Genomic DNA, 12812 nt, shown 5'->3' on the forward strand with positions numbered 1-12812 from the left:
AATTTTCTCCTGGTGCTCTGGCTCTCAGCCCGAGCTCTTCACAGAGCTGGCTTGTGACATGGTGCTGAGCCCTGCTCCCTGGATCACATACTGGATGGTCAGAGGGACATTAAACACTCTCTTGACCTTACTGTGCTGCCTTGGCAAGACAAACTGGGGAACTGGTCTGTGTACAGCACACTGAACTGACAGCTTTCAAATGGCTGGTAACTTGACCCCCAAGGCAACACCCCTTGCCTCACCTCTTCCATCAAGGCCCTGCTCTGCCTCTTCCCCCCCAAAGGCTATGCCCCTGTCACTTGCTCCTCCCGTTCCCCTATCACTCACTGGATCGTCTCCATGTCCCCCCTTCCCCTGCTGCAAGGGCGCCAGTTCAGATTTTGTAGGGCTGACAACTTTAACCACGATTCAAGGGGCTACGTAGGCACTTCAAACTCTAATTTTTTGGCAGATAACTTAGCAGATAGCTGACAGGAGCACTGTATCTAATTCCTATATCAATAAAAAGAAAAATAAGTAAATATAAGACCCACTTAGCTCTAGTATTAACATATTATGATATCTTGTGGCCAGTCACTTAAGTGACACTGCTTAGGTTTAAAATTTTAATGCATATGCTTATTTTGTTACTAACTCTGTGGAGAAATAGACCCTGTCAGCCCCCCGCACCCTCCCCCACCTCAAGTTGTATTTCAGCTCTGGGAGGGAAGATGGTTCTGATGCATTGCAGCCAGCATCAGAATGAACATACTGGGTAAGACAAATGGTGTTTTCTGACCGTGGCCAATACCACGTGCTTCAGAGGGAATGAACAATCATCAAGTGATTCACCCCTGTCACCCACTCCCAGGTTGTGGAAAACAGATGCTATGGATATGCAGAACGTGATGTTGGATCCCTGCCTATCCAGGCCAATAAAAATTGATGGATCTATTGTCCATGAACTTATCTAGTTCTTATTGGAATCTGTGAAGAAATCATTTCTTATGTTTGTTTTATATCTGCTGCCTATTAATTTCATTGGGTGACCCCTAGTGTTTGTGTTATCAGAAGGAGCAAGTAACACTTCCTTATTCAATTTCTCCACAGCTGTCATGATTTTATAGAACCGCTATCATATCCCTCCTTAGTCATCCCTTTCCGAAGCTGAAAAGTCCCAGTCTTCTTAATCTCTCCTCATACGGAAGGAATTCTATATCCCTAATCATTTCTGTTGCCTTTCTCTGTACCTTTGCCACTTCCAATATATATATATATATTTGAGATTGTGTGACCAGATCTGTACACAGTATTTAGCATGTAGATAATAGAATCATAGAACTGGAAGGGGCCTTGAGAGGTCATCAAGTCTAGTCCCCTGCACTCATGGCAGGACCAGCACCAGCTAGAACATCTCTTACAGGTGTCTGTCCAACCTGCTCTTAAAAATCTCCAATGATGGAGATTCTACAACCTCCCTAGGCAATTTAGTCCAGTGCCTAACCAACCTGATAGCTAGGAAGTTTTTCCTAATGTCCAACCTAAACCTCCATTGCTGCAATTGAAGTCCATTGCTTCTTCTCCTAACAGAGGTCAAAAAGAACAGTTTTTCTCCCTCCTCCTTGTAACAACTTTTTAGGTATTTGAAAACTGCTGTTATGTTGCCCCTCAGTCTTTTCTTTTTTAGTCTAAACAAACCCAGTTATTTTAATCTTCCCTCATAGGTCAAGTTTTCCTGACCCCTAATCATCTTTGCCGGTCTTCTCTGGACTCTCTTCAATTTGTCCATATCTTTCCTGAATGTGGTGCTGAAATCTGGACATAATACTCCAGTTGAGGCTTAACCGACACAGATGTATCAAGATTTATAGAGGCAATATGATATTTTCTGTCTTATTATCTATCCCTTTCCTAATAATTCCCAATATTCTGTACACTTTTCTGATTGCCACTCTTCTTTTCAGAGAACTATCCACAAGGACTCCAAGATATTTTTTCTTTCTAATTTAGACCCTATCATTTTGTCTGTATAGTTGGAATTATATTTTGCTGTGTGCATTATTATGCATTCATCAACACTGAATTTCATCTGTCATTGTGTTGCCCCATTACCCAGTTTTGTGAGATCCCTTTGTACCACTTCACAATCTGCTTTGCATTCAACAATCTTGATTTAGTTTATATCATATGCTAATTTTGCCACCTCACTCTTTATCCCTTTTTCAAGATCATTGATAAGTATCAGGTTTCAGAGTAGCAGCCATGTTAGTCTGTATCAGCAAAAAGAACAGGAGTACTTGTGGCACCTTAGAGACTAACACATTTATTTGAGCATAAGCTTTTGTGGGCTACAGCCCACTTCATCGGATGCAAAGAATGGAACATATAAGAAGAGTATCTATATATACATACAAAGAAGATGCTAAAGGTGGCAATTTTGCAACAGAAAAAACAGACTGCCACCTTTGCCACAGAAAGACTTCAAAAACAGACTCCAACGAGAAACTGCTGAGCTTGAATTGGTTTGCAAATTAGATACCATTAACTCTGGCATGAATAGAGACTGGGAATGGCTGAGTCATTGCATTACTTGAATCTTTTTCCTTATGATAACTATCCTTACACCTCTTCTCAACTGTCTGTAACTGACCATCTTGATGATCACTACAAAAGTGTTTTTTTTTCCTGCTGATAACAGGTCATCTTAATTAATTAGCCTCTTAGAGCTGGTATGACATCTTCTCTATATGTGTGTATATATATGTATATACTCTTCTTATATGTTCCATTCTATGCATCCGATGAAGTGAGCTGTAGACCATGAAAGCTTAAGCTCAAATAAATTTGTTAGTCTCTAAGGTGCCTCAAGGACTCCTGTTCTTTTCGTTGATAAGTATGTTGAACAGCACTGGATCCAGCAGAGCCCACCATTTTCCATTCTCACCTGGTATTCTTACCCGTCTTTCCTATCTTTTAGTTGGAGTGCTGGGCATTGCTTTCAGGACCATCCACCAAGCCTTAATTTAATTTAATGACTAGCCCTTTGTTATCCTAATCATCCTGCCTCTGTTCATAAACAAACTTCCTGCCTCAAAAGCAGAAGCTGGGGCATCTGTGTACAAATAGGTTGGTCATTAAAGACGATCAGCCCTAACAAGATCTCGCCCAGACAGAAGAAAGGAGTAACTGCATTCCAGATAAAGACAGTTTACTCCAGCGTCTCAGCAGTAGGGTGAGCGTGGAAGGAATAGAACTGCCTTGGAAGAATGAAAAAAGAGATGTGGTGTAGGTCCAGCCCTTTAAAAACACAGAGAGTGGATGAGCCAGAAGAAGCCGGGGCAGGACAGAGGCACCAGGGCAGCAGAGGGGACTCTTTGGTTGCAGGGCTCTGGCTGCAGCAGAGATACAGACTCCAGCTGGAGAAGAAGCCATGAACTGCAGGACGCAGCCCCTAGACACTCTAGATGGCTCTTACCAAATCCAAGATAAGGCTTGTCAAGGTTCCTCCCCCACTCTGAACTTTAGGGTACAGATGTGGGGACCTGCATGGACACTTCTAAGCTTAATTACCAGCTTAGATCTGGTATCGCTGCCAACTAGCCAGATCCCTCCATCTGGAACTCCCCTTTTCCCCCCAAAACCTTCCCTTCCAAGGGTAGCCTTGAGAGACTTTTTCACCAAGTTCCTGGTGAACACCGATCCAACCCCTTGGATCTTAACACAGGGAGAATTTAACCATCCCCCGTCCTTTCCCCCACCAATTCCTGGTGAGTCCAGATCCAATCCCCTTGGATCTAAAAACAAGGAAAAATCAATCAGGTATTAAGAAAAAGGCTTTTAATTAAAGAAAAGAAAGGTAAAAGAAAACCCTCTGGGAGAGATTAGCATACCAGTTACTCTCACAGACAACAGATTCAAAACACAGAGGATGTTCCCCTGGGCACAAATTAATTACACAAAAATACCCAAATACCCAGTTTTGATAATTCCCTTAATGATACCAAGACAAGTTACAAAGAAAATAAACATGAACCTATTTATTCCTTTCTAAAACTTATTACTTTGATAAGAGGCTGGTTCCTTGATCTTTTCCACTCTGGCTGAAACTGAAACTCTCAACAAAAGAAAACTTCCCTCCTTCCTTTTGAAACATCTTGTTCCCCCATTGGTTCCTCTGGTCAGGGGTCAGCTAGGCTACGTGAACTTGGAGAGTCTGGGGAACAGAGACAAAATGAGTCGCAGGGCCTTGGCGCTTGGTGAGCAGGTCTCTGCTCCAAGAGGGAGGCACTAGAATGAGAACTTCACTCCCAGAGCAGGCCTGGAAACCCAGAGCCAGAGGCAAGGCCTGAACACTGATGCAACACAAAATCACAAGGCTCCAGTGTGTGGGACCCAGACACAACCACCTGGGGGTGCCTAACCACAAGAGCTTGAGTGGGGCTGTGACAGGAAACCTGGAGCTGCTACAAAGAAGCCAGGGGACTTTGAGTGGAAGGGGAGCGGGGCTGGCTGGGTATGTGTCCAAAAGATATTCTCTTCATCCAAATGTAGTTAATCTGCACACAGTGTTTCCCAGAGTGCTCTGGTTCCCAGGCTAATCCAGCCTGAAGGAAATATTTCCTGAACCCGGAAGTTCTGGTTTGGGGTCAGGGAGAGGGTTTGTCTTTCCCTTTGAAAGTGTTCCCCAGAACAGCAGAGGCAGGGAGTCCCTGTTCAATTCAGTTACTTCCCAACTCTCATTCTCTCTCTCTCTCCCCCTCTCTCTCTCACCATGCATTTGCATCTACCTCTCCCTTTCCTTTGTAACTCACCCAACACACACACACACACATGCGCCTCCCTCTCTCTGCCACTTCTAATGTGCATCCCACCCTAGGAACCAGTTACTAACAGCCAAGTGGCTATTTTTAACTTGACTTCAGTGGCCATTGCAGATGTAGCACTGCAAATCGCTGCCGCTGAGCGCTGATCTGGCTGGGAGAGAAGCCGGGTGCCTTAGTCTGGTTATTAATCACAGTAAAACAAAGTCCCTGGCCATCAAGCAACCTTAGGATTGCCAACTCAGTCAGACTGGATGAATTTTCAGCAATAGTGTCCGGTCCTTCCTGTCCAATTGAGTTGGCAACCCTAAGCAACCTGCAGCTGCAAACTGCAACCAGCTCAGTATGAACCTGTCTGGAGGGATTGCTGGGCAAGGGGCAGCTTCATAAACAGGTCTGGAGGCTGCTCGAAAGCTGTGGGTATTTGAACAGGAGCAACTGCTGTCCTGTTCCCTTCCACAGCCTTTGTGGGGATGTCCTGGCAGCAGGCTTGCTACGAAGCTGCAGATCTACAGAACAATGGGCACCTCACCTCCCAGGGATGGGAGCGATATGGAGGGGGCTGAGGAAAGCTGAGGAACTCTGGGCTGATGTTTTCCATGCTTGTGGTCTCCAGAAGCTGCTTCATATCAAGGGGCTGCACAAGATCAAGAGAGAGGATATATTGAACCCAGGAACCACCCCATCAGCTGTGTTAGCTTTGGTAGCTTTCTTGCTGGGGACACAATACTAGAGTGAAAGACCAGCAAAATTCTAAGTTGGGCATATTGGGTTTCTAAACTTAGCCTATATACAAGGCATGAAGCACATAAAGGCTGCCAGCATTAATGGCAGGGAACACCTTGGGTGGGAAGATACAGGGCAGAAATTTGTGTGGGTAGGTGAAATGTAGTACAGGAAACGGGTATACTGCCAGGACAGATTCCAGTGTTTTTCTGAGTAGACAGATAGAAAATCCTTCTGTCTTTGGCTATAGTTCACATTGAAACAGAGAGTTTGGAAGCTGTATGGTGGAGGTAGTAAACAATTATACTATTTATGTGCTAATTGGCAATGATTTCTTCCGTGTAGCTCAGGATGTTAAGGGGACCCCAGAAGGAAAGGTAAATCCTAGGAACTGCTGAAGGAATGGGGGAGTCTTCTCTATTGCTATGCAGCAGAGCAAAACTGCATCCTTCCAGGGGCTGGGGCTGGGGGCAGGGGTGAGACCAGCTCCTGCCCTGCAGCTGAAGGCTTTGTCTCCTCAGAGAAGGAGGAGTGTGTATTGCCTGCCCTTCCTGTTGGGTTTGGACTCACCACCGCTGGAACCTCCCGCTGGTCGCTCCGGGAATTGGCTCTGTTCAGCTGTGGAGCACCCTCTGCAGGTGGTGTGTCGCCCGTTGTCTGCTGTGATGTTTGGGACCCGCATTGCTTCCCACTCGGCGGCGTCCTCTTAAGGACACTGCGCTCCGGGAGCGCCCACTACTCCATTCTGACCCTCTTCTGGGGGTATATGAGCAGTCCTAGGCCACACTTGCCTTCGTGGCCACCTGCTACCCCAAAGTCTAGTCCCTTGCCTCAGGGACAAGGTGCAGTCCATTGGCCATGCTTCCTCATAGCAAAGTGTGGTGTAAGAGGAGGTGGAGGGGGCCCAGGCCTGCCCGCTACTCCAGGTGCAAATCAGGGATTGGGTAATTAACTTACCAGGATCCAGAAGCTGTTGTATTCAAGATGAGGGGACATTTGCCATGGGAGGATATGATTCTATGCTGATGATGCTCATTAAAAAAAGTATTAATTAAATTTGTGACTGAACTCCATGGGGGAGAATTGTATGTCTCCTATTCTGTTTTACCCACATTCTGCCATATATTTCATGTATCAGATGGGTAGCCATGTAAGTCTGTGTCCACAAAATTAATGAAGAGTCTGGTGGCACCTTGAAGACTAACAGATTTATTTGGAGATATGCTTTCGTGGGAAAAGAGCCCCCTTCGTCAGATGTGTGGAGTGAAAATTACAGATACAGGCATAAATATACTGGCACATGAATAGAATCTCCTTTTACTTATTACAAGTGGAGAAGCAGTGCTGACAAGGCCAATTCAGTCAGGGTAGATGTGGCCCACTCCCAATAATTGATGAGGGGGTGTCAATACCAAGAGAGGGAAAGTTGCTTTTGTAGTGAGCCAGCCACTCCCAGTCCCTATTCAAGCCCAAATTAATGGTGTTAAGTTTGCAAATGAATGTTGGTTCTGCAGTTTCTCTTTAGAGTCTGTTTTTGAAGCTTTTTTGTTGGAGGATGGCTACTTTTAAATCTGTTACTGAGTGTCCAGGGAGATTGAAGTGTTCTCCTACTGGTTTTTGTATTTTACTATTCCTGATGTCTGATTTGTGTCCATTTATTCTTTCACGTAGAGACTGTCCATTTTGGCCAATGTACATGGCAGAGGGGCCAAAGGGGGCATTGCTGGCACATATCACATTAGTAAATGTGAAGGTGAATGATCCCCTGATGGTGTGGCTGATGTGGTTGGGTCCTATGATGGCGTCGCTAGAGCAGATATAGGGACAGTCTGCAGCTGGGGTATTGTGTCCATCAGCTGCTCTAACTAGCCTTCTGATCTGAACAGCCACCTCCACCTTGTGCAACCCCACTTCTGCACATCCTGTGACAGGCCTTGGTAGCACATCTCTGATGAACCTGTGCTAGCTGGGAGCTGGAGAGGGACCTAGAGGCAGAGAGATCATAGAATCATAGATTATTAGGGCTAGAAGGGACCTCAGGAGATCATCTAGTCCAACCCCCTGCTGAAAGCAGGACCAATCCCCAAATCCCTAAATGGCCTCCTCAAGGATTGAACTCATAACCCTGGGTTTAACAGATGGGCGGCGGGCAGGCCTAGCTCAGAATGGATCACTGAGATCTGTGCATAACTTTGGGGATCCCTGGATTCTGGGTCCCCGTTTTCATTCCTCAGGGAGAAGGGAAAGGACCTGCCCTTTTGGAACGATCCAAGGGAAATCCATAGGGAGTCTTATGGAATCTCCTTTCCATTCTTATTCTTATTACTATATTTTATTTCAGCAAGATCACAGCTTTGACAGCATCATCGTTACCACTCAGCCGGCCCGAGGTAGCTATGTGACTAATCAGAACCATACGAACAGTGGTGACAAGCCCCGATTCCAGGAATAGAGACTGCAGCAGGGCTGGTGCTGCAGTCCAGTTGGGTAGCATCACCTCTCTTCCCTTGTGAATTGGTCTCCTGCAGTTTGCTATTGGCTGTGACGGGGGTTAAAGCTGATGCACACTAAGTTAGGCAGCTGACATTCCCTAATGGCCAAGTGGCCCCCAAGGGAATGTGCAGGCATGCTTCATAAAGACAGTTGCCTTCCTATCTGAAGAGATACTGTCTGCTGCCCAGTCAATCTCTCTGATGACTCCTTGTCGTTTAGGGTGAAGATCTCTCATGTCAGCGGCTCCCTGTCTAGCGGGAATAGGGTAGGTTGGCAGGTTTCACTATCTTTAAAATGTGAAGTGAAGGAGAAAGGCTGCAAGCTGATTTCATTTGCAGATGTTCTCTGCAGCGGCGGAGGACACAGCTGGGCTGCCAGGGTGACTCAGTGACAGGGGCTGGAGAGAAGGGAGAGCTAGATAGATTGGGAATCCCTCCCCTACATCTGCCCATGCTGCATGGTGGGTTATTCAGGTTACAAAGAAATCTGAGATTTGAACCGACCTCAACATGTTAAAACCCCGATGCCCCAAGTCAGGATGTCTCAAGTGATCCCTTTTCTTCCAGTGCCCTGTGATCTCGGTCCGATTCTGCCAGGGGCTGAGCAAGAGGAGACCCCATGGAATATCAGTGACTAGTTGCCAGATCACCTCGGGATTATTTGTCTCTGGAACTGTATTTTCAATTATTTTATTCTCTGACTTGATTGTGGATGCAGGAATTCAGAGCTGCGTTGCTCTGTGGTACCCGGTCCGATAAGGCTTGTTTCTGTTTTCTGGCTGGCTGAGGGCTCTAGAATCTCAGCCCTGTAGAGTTACAGGGCTACCGCCATCTCTGCCCCATCCCTGGTTTCCAAATCCTGTGGTCCTCCCACCCTCAGACTGGGCCCCGGGCTACCGCACATTGCAGGTCAACTGTGCTTCCTGAGCAGGTCCCAATGGGTTTGGCACCTGTGGCTCTTCCCTCTAGGAGTCTGTGACTAGTGGTGAGACGAGTGACCGGCCAGCCTTCTTGAACCAAAATACTGTTTAATCTGAAGTGTAGGAAGAAAGTGTAACATGGGAGAATAGGAGGGTTTTCAAAGAACTGTATGTATATCTCTCTGATCCCAAGCCCTGAAACTCTGATGGGGATCCACGCAGGCCGAGGGCCTTCAGATTTCCTGAGCAGTGTCTGTGCCTGTCAGTCTGAAGAGCTTCTCAGCAATAGCTACCCCACCTCTGGACAAACTCCCAGTCCTGGCAAAACAAACTGTGTAACAAGGCGGGAGCTGTGAAACTCCGATGTTGTCTCTCAGCTTCCCTGATGTGCTAGCGGAGAGATGGCTTTTCTTGAGCTGTTACTTCCTGACAGCCTTGTTTTACAGCAGCCTCTTATTAAACTAAGAGCAGCGGTACTGGTTTAACCTAATATAGCCATGACATAAACATCCCAATTCTTAACCCAATATAGCTGTACAGGAAACATCCCCAGAACTGTGTATAACATACACATTCATTATGGCAGCACAGCTCCATGCCTGTCCCAATGCCGTTCCCGGGTGGTATGGATTTTGTGAATACAGGACACATTTCTATGAATTCTCATGTACTAGTGAGTGAGAGCTCAGGGACTCAGTATTATCTACACTGATCCCAATGCCTGTTACCACTCCGGATACAGGCTGCGGACTGATAGAACAGAACCTGAGGAGAACCAGTCAGCTATTAAACCAGGGAGAGAGGAGCTACTAGACTTTTGTTTTCTGACAAGTGACTGAATGAGGGCTGAGATGCACAATCTGTTCAGGTTCTGAAGAAATCCAGATGACAGACACTACATTTGTAGACCCATTCTAACTTGGGAAATAATCTCGGAAAGAAGATCAGAGGGGAAAGGTTGGGTTGACACATGTCTGATAAAGTACAGACGTGTAAATGTTATGCCAAAACTTTTCATTGTAAAACAAATTTTATAAATCAAACTGTCATGACATGCATGTATTTTAAAGCCAGCAGCAGAGTTTTTGGAATCTGTACAGGAAGGAGCAGGGGTAACTTTACTGCTTAATGGCTTTTGCTTTCGAAAGGATTTCAGAAGTACTCCACATACTCTTTGCAAAGGGTTTATGCTATGAAATCGTTTTCAGTTAATAGTTTCATGATACTGTCTCCTGGTGACTGACCAGAAGCTGTATCTAACACTTACATTCAGGGTCATGCACACAATCCCTCTGCAATACCTGTGCAAGACTTTCCAAAAAGTCCGGTGAGAACAGAACCGCTGGTCTGTGCTTCAGCAGAGAGAAGAGCTGAGGTATAGGAAAGGGGAATGTAATAGTGATTGTATGTAACCTACTCCCATAACTTCTTAAACTAGTATGGCTGAAGTAACTTCCACACTCAGCTAGATATTAGTGAAAACCTAGTGTTTGCACTATTCACCCATGAGTGAAGTGAACATCCTTCCTCAAAGCTGAAGTAACTGTCTGCATTTGCTTGTAACTTTCCAGGTATATACAGACACTTGCATAGGGAGAGGATGCAGGTCCTGTGAGGAGGTAGAATAGCCTGCAGGATGATTAAACTCTCTAGATTATGTCAATACTGACCAGGCAAAGCCCTTCAGCTTCGCTTGGAGGGATCCTTGGGGGTCACAGTGTATCACTGGGAGCATTTGGCAAGGGAAAGTTAATACAGCTCTGTTCTAATCAAATTTGCACATGTAAATATGGAGTTGCGCCGTGGATGTCGATGTTACTGAATTCAGAACCTGGACCTGAGAATTTATCCAATGTACTGGAAAGAGGCAGTGAGATAATTTGGATTCTCAGGAGTGGACAAAATAAAAAAAATGTGTATAATGAGACAATGAAACATGTTCATAAATAGCTTCTATACAGGACAAATAAATAGAATGAACATTTTCACCATGCACTTGCCATGTGTTTACACACATTTCATGTTACATTGGGGCACACTCAGACATGGAGGGCAAGAAATTCTGTGTGTGGTAAAGTCACAATTGTAAAATCACACAGTGCTCAAGTTGGCTGTGGAACTCCCGGCCACAATATATCAATGGTGCCAAAAACTTAGCAAGATTAGAAGAGGAATGGAATGTTCATATGGCTAAGCAGAAAATATAATGAGGGTTTTTAAAAGAGTCTTATAAGGGCTCTAAACCTTCCTGATTATACCATAAAATATGTGTCTAACTAATGGGTGTCAGGGGGAAACATTCCCTGAGAGCAGGTTATCTCCTAGCTGCCTATTGCAGAACTTCTTAGACCATCCTCTGCAGCATCTGGAACTGGCCCCTGGATACTCAGCTATATGGACTACAGGTCTGATCCAGTCTTCCTATCAGTGGTGAAAATCCAAGACAATTGTTTTGCTGATCTTCCTTCAGCTCCTGGGATTCTCTAGACTTGCACTAAGATGAGAAAGGTGTCTAGTTAAATATCTGGTCTCCTGTTCTTTTTCTTTTCAGGCAGAAAAGCTCAAAACTCCCTGGACCAGCCTAGTACATTATGTCAGCTGTCAATGACACCAAATTGAACTCTGCAGTGTTCCTTCTCACCGGGATACCTGGGCAGGAAGACGTCCATCTCTGGATCTCTGTCCCCTTCTGCTTAATGTATGTTATTTCGATCGTAGGAAATTCAGTCATTCTGTTCATTATAAAAACAGATCCAAGCCTCCATGAGCCCATGTACGTTTTCCTTTCCATGTTGGCCATCACAGACCTTGGCTTATCCATAGCCACCATGCCAACAATACTGGGCATATACTTGTTTAACTCTAGGGAGGTCAGCCTGGATGCCTGTTTTGCCCAGGTCTTCTTCATCCACTCACTTTCATTAACTGAATCCTCCATGCTGTTGCTGATGGCCTTTGACCGCTTTGTTGCAATCTGTTACCCACTGAGATATGCTTCCATATTAACTCCGCCGAGAATAGCCAAAATGGGACTGGTGTTTGCACTAAGAGGGGTGGTCCTAGTATTCCCAGTCCCCTTTCTCCTGAAACGGTTCTGATACTGTCGAGCCAATGTCCTCTCCCATTCCTACTGCCTGCACCAGGAGGTCATGAAGATGGCTTGTTCAGACATCACAGTCAACAGCATCTATGGCTTGTCGGTTAAACTCTTAACGGTTGGGTTGGATTCGTTGCTCATCTTCCTCTCTTATGTGATGATCCTCAAAACAGTGCTGAGCATCGCGTCCCCCAGGGAGTGCCTCAGAGCCCTGAATACCTGTGTCTCCCACCTCTGCGCCGTCCTGCTCTTCTACACACCAGAAATTGGCTTGTCTGTGATACACAGATTCGGGAATAGCTCTTCTCACTTGCTTCAGATTCTCATGGGCTACATCTACCTGCTGGTCCCACCCCTGATGAACCCAATTGTGTACAGCGTGAAATGCAATCACCTTCGTGCGAGAATAATCAGGGTGTTCATCAAATAAAGAGCCACTTCTGGATCCTGTACTGCTGATATTGGCCATGAGAAACATAGGTCACCTATTCCATCCTGGACGCTTACATCTGAGACAACATGAGCTACTGATCTCCACTCTGTAGAGAGTGGTTCAGGTGGGGTTTAAGACCTGGAGGAATGTGTGGTGGCTTGTCCCCAAACACTGTTGAGGAGGGCGGTGCACTGATGGAAGGAAACCAAGCAGCATTTAAAACTTGAATGAGTTTGTGGAGAGCCAGGGGACAGATGAGATGTTGGCTAATAAAGAGCTGTATCGGTGGCTGCTCCAACCTCACTGTTCTTGTTGATACAGTCAATAAAGAGAAGGGATGTCGAT

General features: G+C 45.7%; 1 pseudogene; it reads left to right on the forward strand.

Annotated features, from left to right (window-relative positions):
* Positions 1-11528: 11528 nt before the first annotated feature.
* Positions 11529-12464, forward strand: LOC123349108 (annotated as a pseudogene).
* Positions 12465-12812: the final 348 nt, after the last annotated feature.

Source organism: Mauremys mutica, chromosome 1 (assembly GCF_020497125.1).
Source record: "Mauremys mutica isolate MM-2020 ecotype Southern chromosome 1, ASM2049712v1, whole genome shotgun sequence".
Lineage (NCBI taxonomy): Eukaryota > Metazoa > Chordata > Testudines > Geoemydidae > Mauremys > Mauremys mutica.